Below are 11,387 nucleotides of genomic sequence, written 5' to 3'. Positions count from 1 at the left end.
TTTTTGCTGAGCTGATCTCAGTCAAAAGTTAAGAAAAAAAAAACTGTGGAGGGATTGTCACTGAATAATCTCCGTGGGCAGCTGTCAAAAAAAATAATCTAATAATATCTTATATCCTTTTTTTTATTATTATTTCTATTTTATAATGGTGACATGTCTCACCCAAACGTCATAAGTGCAGCCGGCGGAGTTAGTCTTATTAGCGTTGCATTTATAAATATGCAGTTGCTTTACAATTTAAATAGCAAACCAAGCTTTTGTCTCCCAGTTCGAATTACCAAGGCTATTCTGTAAATGATTTGAATTCTGGATTTTGAATTCAGCCATATCCTGACACGGCCTCTTCATCCCTTTGTTGTACCTGACGGTATCTGGTAGAAGACACTCCGCTATTGAAATTAAGTAACTTTTTAGGGACAAACAATTAATAGCGCACAAGTTTCTGCCCTCCCTTACTAGCGTCTTCCCCTGTGCACCTGCCGGCCTGAAAGCGTGAGGAGCTCAGATCTGCCTTCTGCATCAAATCAAATTTTAGCACCGCCCTTAGGAAGCCCGACTTGAGTTTAAGAGAGGCAGTTGTTTGAAGGTAAAATGTTTATCATAATCCATAACGTGCCCGAAAGGGAATCATTTTTTTTTCTAGCGAATATTGAGCTAGTTTAGAATGGTTCAGAGTCGATTCAGAGGAAAGGATGATTGTGTCTATTGCGATCAACCGTTCTTTTAATTTGTGCATGTTTGTTTGTTTGTTTGGCTGGTGGGGTATTCTTGTGTTCCGTTGAGAACTTTTATTGTCCGAGTTCTTATTCAACCATCTTGACCGAACTGCGAGCACTGTTTACTGCCAGTAAAGCATGAATATACGCGGCATTTTATGGCTGGGAAAACACTTTCGCAGCTACCAAATAATATTTTACCCTATTTTGTATTTTTTTTTCTTTACAGGGTGTCCCAAAAGTTCGTTCCTCTAATTTTATGCACTATAACTTTTGACAAGAGAAGATAAAGGGGACAGAGAATGCATCCCCCATACACACCTTATTCCATAGGTTATTCGTCTCGAGTTATTTTTAAGACCATCCCAAGGGGGATTTGACAACAGCCAATCACATAGCGCGAATGTATTCCCCGTGGATGACCCACGCTCAGAGCCACGCGTCCTTCACGAATTGACGCAGAAAAAAATGGCGGAAGACGCGGAGAGCGATATTGCTATTTGTTTTCTCGACGAAAACGACTAAAGAGAGATTTCTGCTAAAGCTGTGTCAGCGAAACGGAAATTAAAACAGAATTGCCCCTCCTCTCTTGTATAGAGCTAACAGTACAGCAGGGAAATCCTTAACACAGTGAATATTCTCTCCGGATCATTTATAATTTACAGTTTGAAGAGAGCAATTTCTGGTTTGATATTTATTCTTTTATTAGTCTTTTATTATTCAACAAAAATAACACTTGGCGTCCTACTTTCTTTATTGTACAAACGGCCGGTTTCAATAGACCGGCGAAATTTCTCATTTTATTATAAAGCACAGGGGTTACGACAACCTCGAGTTAAACTGATTTCACGGGTTGTCAAAGAGTCTAGCGATTCCCTTTTCCTAGGTGAGCGCCGAATCATTTCGCCTCAATATTCAGAGATGCTCTCGATCTCTTTACGCTTTCATTGCCTTTCGCCCGACATGTTTTGCACGACGTTCAGTCATGCGAAACCTCCGGATCCACGAAACATCCACGCAGCGCGCGAGGTAACTTTATCCCGATTCTAAAAATAACTCGAGACGAATTACCTATGGAATAGGGTGTGTACGGGGGATGCCTTCTCTGTCCCTTTTATCCTCTCTTGCTTTTGATCAAAACTTCATTTTTACATGAAATTTCTAGACGATGTTTATTTCTCTATCAAGTACATGTTTTCAGAATTTCAGTAACTGTTATGCCCTTTTTGTTTTTTTATCACATTCCGTAGCCGTTGCGGCATGAAGTGGGATACAGCGTGTAGACCCACAAATGATCCATTTTGAGCTTTTTTATCACCTGGTGCGCAGGATCCAGTTCAACCCCAAACAATATTTGTTTCGTTTATAAGCAGCTGAAAAAAAAATATATCGGGCATTCATCCAAAAAAGAATAATCCTCCCGGCCCCCTTCCACAGCAACGCTTTTGTAATTCTTTACAAATTTGAAACGAGCCGGGCGTTAATTGACAGACTAAGCAGAGGTTTATTAGCTATCTCAGGGGCCTTTAATTTTGAACATTTTAAACAGCTTTTCATGACCCTTTTGTTTGGCTTGCTAACTATGTGAGACTGAGCTTTCTTGTCGAGTCTCCTATTTTGTATCTAGCCTTCTTTCAACATTTTAGCTGATTTATTAAGGGCTTTTGGTATTCCACTTAGTTTCTTGCCTTCAAAACCTTCATTTCTCCATGATCATTCTACCACCCAATATTCGCATTTTTCTAGTTTTTTACTGGGGGAGCAATTTCTACAACAGATAAGCCAGTAAATCGAAAGGCTTATCAAGTCTAACGCAGCTGAACGTTTTTTTTGCGTTAAGGGGGTTTATCTTTCGTGATGTTCACAAAAAACAAGGAAGGAGTTCGAGCAACTCGGGCTATGAAATACAAGAAATATGTGGCTGGAAAATATACTCGCGCACGCGCACCTTTGGCGCGGAAGTAAACAAATCGAATATTCGAGTCAAAAGATGGCACAACAAGTATGAAAGTAGTGAATTATATTGAAAGACACAGCTTTTGTTTAAATGATTTGCTTATCAAGTCCAATCGAACTGAAATACAGACTTATAAAGTAGAGGAACGGACTTTTGGGACACCCTATATATTTTTTGTAGTTTGTTAGTTCCTTCATTTAGTTTGTCAAAAGCTAAATACCCACACACAAATATAGTCGTACACTATAACCACTACTACTACCCGGCTGCGATCGGCAAGAAGCTACAAACCAATGAAAAACTAAAACACTAGTGATAAAATCCAAACAGGAACTTCCTTGACAAGAATAATAATGCTGGGTGGGATATAATTTCCTTACGACTTACCTGTAAATTTTCAGGAATAGATTTCAAAATTACAACGACCACCAAAGACTACAAGGATATTTATGAAGAGCCAAAAAACTTTTGACACCCAGTTTTCAAAACAAATTCTTATAAATTTTAAAATGTTTTAAATTATCGTTACATCTCTCCCTTACGGGCTCAACTTTTATCTTATGAACGAGAGGAATTTTGACGCCTGTGTCAACGTACGCCCGTGATGTATAAGCCATAGGGAAACTCAGTAAGGCCCAGACCTGGGGCTTGAATTATATTGACAAAATTCAAGAGGTGAAACCGCAAACTAAAGGTAAAGTTGTAGTTTACGAATATAAAGTAGATAATTCAAGAAAAATCATGGTACTACTACTTGCAATCCAGTACAGACACAAGAAACGGTGTACGAATTGTCAAGATCACGAAGAAATGAAGCGTCTTTTGAAACAAAAACTAAAAGAACAACTACAAAGAACAAGCCAAACCGCAAAAAAACAAAGGAAGTCGAACTGTTGGCTTAGGCTATAGGGATCTTTATAGGGAAATGGTGTAGACAAGGACGGATTACTTATTGAGAACACACGTAATGCACGAAAAAGCGAATAGGTCAGATGCTCACCAGACGCTGGGAGTAGAGCCGGAACGGTTCTGTCTCTGAGCTTTGTTTCGATTCGATTTTTTAGTCAGTATAGGAAAATGGAACAAATAATTTTCATGGCAAAGCGATTGCAAGAAAGAATCGCGTTCGTAATTTGCGCGCTTTTATTTTGAACACATAAGAGATTCTACAATCATAACCAAATAAGAACATGATTATTGCAATGAAAATTAACTATGGCATCTTCATACCTGAATTAATTATGACATAATCATGACCAAGTAGGGACATGATGTTACTTTTCTATTCATAGATTATGATCTCAACATTTTTTGATGACGTAGACCCTAGGGTACTCTGACGTCATTTGCTCCTTGCCAACTGAAAATAAAATATGACATCGTCCTATCTTAATGAGATGTATGACGTCATCAGCGTTAATTTATACCACTCAAAAGTTAATTAAATCCACAAAAAAAGATAATTCGGTCCCTACCCCACTGCCTTCTAAGATTTGAAAGTTAGGGACTGTGCAATAGTTATCAGGAGGGGGGGGGGGGGGGGCGCTGAAAAACTAGAGTTATCTAGCAAAAACTTAGACAGTACCCCCTCCAAAACAAGAAAAATTAGTTCCAACCCCCCTGTGTTATGTTAAAAATAACTTCGCACCCCCCCCCCCCCCCCCCCCCCTCCCACCACACTGGTAAACTCAAAACTGGACTGAGCTGCCATCACAGCTTCAATAATGACAAACATGTAACATCTAGTATAGAGAAGGATGTTGATCGCTTGATTGAAGATTTAGACAAAGCATTTGCTAAGTACCGGAGTGCTTACCACATTGGCTCAAAATCTAAAACTTCTGAGGCCAGAAAGAGAAAGGAGCAGAGAAAAAAAATCAAAGAACAGGAGATTGAACGCTTCAAATAACAGATGAAAAAGAGCTTGCATTATATTTAGATCCTTGGGAGGAGAGCCTGTTGAACTTTGTTATGAGCCAGATATATATGGAATTCAGCAAATCGATTCAGTCGATCAAGAAACATTACTTTTATTCACATCAAAACCGACAAAGCTTGTTTACGAGATCTGTTTGATTCCCATTGTTTTATGGGGTTTGCTGAAAAACAAGTTCATGATTTTTGCTTTACATAGGATCAGCTCAATTAATTAGAAGACGGGTTAAAATTGATCAGTTGTGAATTTGCTTTTCATTTTGATGGAATATTTTCAATAATCGTTTAACAGCTGTTCGTATTGATATTTGTTACAGTCTATCATGATACCTGTATTGAGAATCTTTTATTGCGTTTAATTTTATTTACATTTCGAAAAAAACTTAAGGCCCCCTCCTCCGTCAAATGAGTGATTTTACTTTGAGCCCCCCTATCTTGGCAGCAATTTTATGTAATGCCCCCCCCCCCCCCCTCTAGTTTTTCAGCCCCCCTGATAATTATTGCACATTCCCTTAATTTTAATCTTGCGAGCGTAGAAGCTAAAGACTTAATCAGAATTTTACAAGCTTTGAAAGTCAGAATGGTGGCTTAATTCTGATGATGATGATGATAATATCATAATAGTGACAATGATGATGATGGTAATGAGAATAAAAACATCTGTGACGTTATTAATAAAAGCAGGATAAAATTAAAATTAATCCCCCTTCCTGCCTTCAGATATTTTCCAAGTTAATACGCTCGATACTGCTAAATTTATGATTCGCTACCACAATAATCTGCTGCCTCCACTCTTCCGCAATCTGTTTATGACAAACACTCAAGTCCATAGATATCTAGATACGACACAAGAACAGCTAGTAATTATCGAGTGCATTCCTGTCGTACGAACATCAAGAAACTCACAATTCTTTACCAAGGACCTAGAATCTGGAACTGTCTTCCTGCATCTGTTACAAACTTGTCAAGCTTTTCTATCTTTAAAAACAAAGTGCTAAAGCCGTTTTATTAAAATAGTTACTAAACTAGAAATACGTGTATCGCAGAATCTCGCGAAGCTCCGGGGGGGGGGGGGGAGCCCATAAGGGGTGGGACGACAGGAGAGAAATGAAGCAAATCATGTAACTGGGGACAGCGGGTTTAATATTGGAAGCTGAGATGTACTTTTGAAAAATTTGAACCCAGTGCTCTGGCTTTAAAAAGGATCTTCTGAGATTTAAATAGGGCTGCTGTTGTTAGCTAATGCTGCATAGGTCCCATCCCGTGTTCACTCCATTTGACTCTCCTACATGTGTAATTATGGTCAAAACGAAATGGAGGAATTAGTTTAGCCTCACTTCTTTTACAGCCCTTATTTCTTATAATACTGTGATGTCGAGGTGGCATGGCCTCTCTATATAAGCCTAGTGGTTTCTTGAGGTCTCCTCGCCTAACAGCCTGCTGTATCTTGTAAAATTTGCTGTAAAAAAGGCTAATAAAATGATGATGAACCGTGGTAATGACTATGAAGATATACTTGGTTACCGCACAAAGTAAAGGACATTGCAGTTTGGTGCATTTTTAATAAAAACACCCCTTACTGAACTAGAAAATAAGGAACTTCATATGTAGGGGTTTATTATTGATGTTACAAATACTTAACCTTTCAGTGGCATCTAAAAACATTGGCATCCCCCTTCCTGCCCCAGAAATTTTTACCATCCCGCCCTTTTCCCTTCTAAAAATTTTAATACTCGCCATAAATCCTCTGGCCCTCAATGTGTAGCGAAAGCTACACATCGTGATATATGAAAGAAAGCGACGTCGAAGTTAAGGATATGACGTTATTTGGGATCAATTACAAATAATCTAAACTGTTTGTTCTGAATATATTGCGATACTCTCGCAATTTAGTATAAATCCATCACACTTTGTAATACCTTTTGCAATTTGTAATAAACCGAGTCGTACTTTTAATAATAAAGCTGTCGCAATTTGTTATGAAGCTTAATGAGCATCACATTTAACAACGTAAATTATTGTATTAAAAAAGTGGGAAGTTGTCTTTCACCAAGTTGCTATTCCTTGTGAATTTCCAGGTCTGGTTTGCGTTGTGGTAAGCAAATCGAAGACGAATGAAAACCAATACTAGTGACACTCCAACCTCTGCTCCCCTCTCAGCACCAGCCTGCATTCCATGGGTTGTTCTGATGACCACTGAATCTCTAATCATCGTCATTTTCAATATCTTGACGATCATTGTATTTGCAAAGCAACGTCAGCTTCATCGCCGGCGCACATACCTGCTCATACGGAACTTGGCGATCATTGACCTGTTGGTTGGGGGATTTCAGGTCCTCTACAAATTGAGTGGAACGTGGGAGATTCTTGTGATCTTTGGATGTACAACAGGATGATTGGTTCATGGTTTTTTCTTTTAAAAGTCTCATTCCTCCATGTATTTTCCATGGCTTCCCTTTGTAATCTTGCCGCCATTTCGTTAGAGCGAATGCACGCAATAATTTGTCCCTCCAGGCATCTTATCATGAAGAAATTGATTTATAAAGTAATAATCGCTGTGATTTGGCTAATAGCTATTCTTAGAGAATGCGCCCAAATTGTCTTTATAAAAGTAACTTCTCGCGGTCCGCGTAAAACTGAAATACTAATGAATTTCACCATTTATATCCCTTATTATTTTATTTCTCTTCTTATTATTTGCGTATGTTATACTATTATTTTCATGAAGATCCGATACAGCTCTCCACCACAGCCTCTACGTAGCAGTGTGATAATCAAAGAACGACAACTAACTAAAACCCTCTTTGTGGTCACAGTGGCATCTTTATTAACATTGCTGCCAGTTGTAATCTTTTTGGGTTTGGAAACTTTCACCCACGATCCAGTGATAGATCGGTCTTCGAGTTTATACGGTCACATAAAATTTGCTGTCACAGTGTTTTTCCTAGCTAATTCATTAGCCAACCCAATTATATACGCAATGAAGGTGCAGTTGTTTCGTTTGGGGTTAAAAGAATTATTCGGCAGGGATTCAAAGTACGAAGTCGCTTTGCCTTTTCGTCAGAAGTAGCTTGGAAACCAGTTGTGGCAAGAAAGAAGTTTTGGAAAGATATAATATGCAGGAAGAGAATTTTAAATTTTAACACATTGCTTGAAATTTGATTGCGACTCTTGATATTTACGACACCAAACTGTCAGTGCTTGATGACTAGTTTGCTGTTTCAAAGCTGTGCATGATAAAACACTTGATTATTTGCAAAAATTTTAAAAGTCTGATAAAATTTGATAAAGTTCAGTATAAAATAATTCAAAACGGTAACCTTGTTTGAAAACCTTAAGATTTTTTAACACAAATTAAAATACCGTATTCCCTCCAATAAGCCCCCGACCGCTTTAAGAAAATTTGCACTAAAGGGAGGGGTTTAATGGACGAGTTGTTCATGGGAAGAACAGATAGCGCACATAAGTAACTATGCAAGCACACGGCATAGAGATAGGAATAACTGGAAGTGACTAAACGGAAAAGAAACTACTCTCCTGTAGTGATTCCGCTGACCTTGAAGCTTAGAAAATACAAATAAAGTGTAAAAAAAAGTTTAAGTGAACAGAAAAGGTTTCGTTTATCGTTTGTCTCACGATGGTCTCTTAGGGCGCTTATCATTGTCATGTAGCAGCTCTCATAACCCTAACAGCCAATTGATTCGATACCCTAGCCGTGAAACAACGGGAAATAATAATAAACAATGATGTGTTATTGTTTTCTGTGACCAATGAGGAAACACCTTACGAGTAGCTCCTATATTACTGGGGTTCCTACATAACTGATCATTAGTCGGAACATGCCCGGTAGCTGACCAGTTAAAAAACTGAACGTAAAGAGAATTTCACTTCAATCAGAAAACTCAATCCAGGCGCGCGACTGGCCTGGATTGAAAACAGTCTATTGATAAACTATATGAAAAGCAGTAATGGGATTTTGCGAAGAAAAAAAATTGAAAAAAACCGCATTTCCTTTTTAGAAAGTAACTGATCTAGCTGGCCAGTGCTGATGTGTCTGGGAAGCGCCCCTAGTTTTTGATCGCGTCCTTTTGACTCGTACACTTCAGCACAAACCCACAATCAATAACGAAACTATGGTACCTGAAATAAAACAAACAAACAAGCCAAAAATTAATAGTACGTAGCAGTTCACACAGCTTCTTTTCAATACGAAACTCTTCTCAAAGATGCTGAAAGGATTGTCCGCGCCGATTGTGTAACAACGGCTTAGTAGTGTGTTTGACACTTAAATGACAACATTTTTATTTGCTTTGTATAGTAATAGAAAGTGCGGGAAAACACCTTGACGAACTTGCTGATAGTGCTTACCTTGAATTGCATGTGGCTAATATATATGTTGTGGTTCAATTTTATCCTTGGTTTAAATTTTATTTTCTTTTGTTTTTAGATATGTTAGTGTATGATAATGAGTTTAAAACAAAAGAAAATACAATTTAAACCAAGGATAAAATTGAACCACAACATATATAACTAGTTTTTGACGGTTCCTGAATTCTCACAGTTCGAGAAATCAAATGTAAATTCTCATTGTACAATTTTTTCAATCTCCCTAAAAGACCTGAAATTAAAGAAGAAAGAGGGACATCGTGGCCGAGTGATGAGCTCGTTGTTTACATCACTTATCCGAATCGTCGAACACTCAATACTTGTTGCACTTGTAATGAAATAGCACTGGACGAAAAAATGGATTTAATGATATTTGCCTCAAAGACAAATCTAAGACAAATCTGACGTCAGATTTGTCTACCGATCAAATGCCCCAAATGTGAGACAAATCTGTTGTCATATTTGTCTCACCGCTCCTTTTTTATGAAATTGCAATTATTAATCAAGTCAAATCATTTTGATAAACATAATAGTTTCAAAGTTCCAGCGTGGAAGGGTTTGCGACTATAGTATACTGACGGTGACGACGGATCAAGGAATTGTCCTTCCTGAAAAGGGAAGATTCGCATTAAAGAAAATAAGCCTGGCCCGCGCAGACATTATTCTTATTATTATCATTATTCTTTCACAGAAAAATAGTTGTGATTCAGAAATTGTCCTATTTTCTTTCTTTTTCAATCATAATTGCTTTGTTTTGTACGTTTTAGGCAAAGATAGCGAATTTTTGGATATTAAGGAGGACTTGTGTGGCAAGCAAAGAGGAGTGTCCACAAGTTTTATTCCTTTAACAAGTAGATTTGGTCTTATAATCTTAATATATTACAACATTGATCTGGATCAGGTGCTATTTTCGTAAAATTCTTCTTCAAATCCATGTATGCTAATCACTCTCGCAGGGGGGTTGTTAAATTCGAATTTTACACAACTTAAACTTCAGAGATGCTATAATGTAATTTCAAAAGTGTAAGACGGTTGTGGCCCCAGAAAATTGAGGTAAAAAATCATTCCTAAATTAAAAGTATTGTAAGCGGGTGGGCGACTAGAATCGAAGTTCGCAGCAATTAAATATTCCGAACTTGCCTCCCACTACACAAACGTCTGTAAAATTCCGCGACTTTTCCGTCGGTGCTATATATTAACCTTCCAACATGGCAACTTTACTCAAGGCTTTGTTCCAGCTTTGTTGACCTATTTTCACTGAGCTGATTTCAGTCAAAGGTTGAAAAAAACTGTGGCAGGATTGTCACTGAAAAATCTCCGTAGGGAGTTGTCAAAACAAAAACAATCTAATAATATCTTAGATCCTTTTTTTTATTATTATTTCTATTTTATAATGGTGACATGTCTCACCGAAACGTCATAAGTGCGGGAGGCGGAGTGAGTTTTATTAGCGTTGCATTTGTAAATATGCAGTTGCTATACAATTTAAATAGCAAGCCAAACTTTTGTCTCACAGTTCGAATTACCAAGGCTATTCTGTAAATGATTTGAATTCTGGATTTTGAATTCAGCCATATCAACCCGGCCCCTTCATCCCTTTGTTGTCCCTGTATCTTCTAGAAAGACACTCCGCTGCTGAAATTAGGTAGCTATTCAGGGACAAACAATTAATAGCGCACAAGTTTCTGCCCTGCCTTACTAGCGTCTTCCTCTGTGCACCTGCCGGCCAGAAAGCGTGAGGAGCTCAGATCTGCCTTCTGCACTTTAACAGCGCCCTTCCGAAGCGCGACTTGTGTTCAGGAGAGGCAGTTGTTTGAAGTTGAGGCAGGAGAGGCACAGAGGCGGATCCAGGATTTTTTTTAGGAGGGGTTGCACTCGTGTCTTGCTCTACTTCAACCCCAATAAACCACATAGTGCGCACCCCCTGCACCCTCCCCCTAGATCCGCCCCTGAGGCAGTTGTTTGCGAATGTTGAGCTAGTTTAGAATGGTTCAGAGTCGATTCAGAGGAAAGGATGATTGTGTCTATTGCGATCAACCGTTCTTTGTGTATGTTTGTTTGTTTGTTTAATTGGCTGTTGGGATGTTCTTGTGTTTTCCACAGGCGGCCCAAACGCTGTGAGAGTTCGTTGGACTTTGAATTTATAAGAGAATGTATGAAAATAAACAAAATACGTCCTAATGCACCTATCAATGTAAAGCCGACAGCGGGGGGGGGGGGGGGGGGGGGGGGCGGGAGAGACAGGGCAGGGGTGGGGATTTGATTGTCTTTGTTGGCCCTGGGGTAGGGCATTTGATCAATCTTATTCTCCCGGGGGAGGAGATATTTGAATCTTTCTTCGCTCGACATGGGACCGACGTGGGGATGGATTTGACTGCCGACTCGGCGGATGA

General features: G+C 38.8%; 1 pseudogene; it reads left to right on the top strand.

Annotated features, from left to right (window-relative positions):
- The first annotated feature begins 6,624 nt into the window (after positions 1 to 6,624).
- On the top strand, positions 6,625 to 7,678 carry LOC140926412 (uncharacterized; annotated as a pseudogene).
- The last annotated feature ends 3,709 nt before the right edge of the window (positions 7,679 to 11,387 follow it).

Source organism: Porites lutea, chromosome 2 (assembly GCF_958299795.1).
Source record: "Porites lutea chromosome 2, jaPorLute2.1, whole genome shotgun sequence".
In the NCBI taxonomy this organism is placed as follows: Eukaryota; Metazoa; Cnidaria; class Anthozoa; order Scleractinia; family Poritidae; genus Porites; species Porites lutea.
The sequence above is the reverse complement of the archived record's forward strand: the minus strand, read 5'-3'. Positions and strand labels throughout refer to the sequence as shown.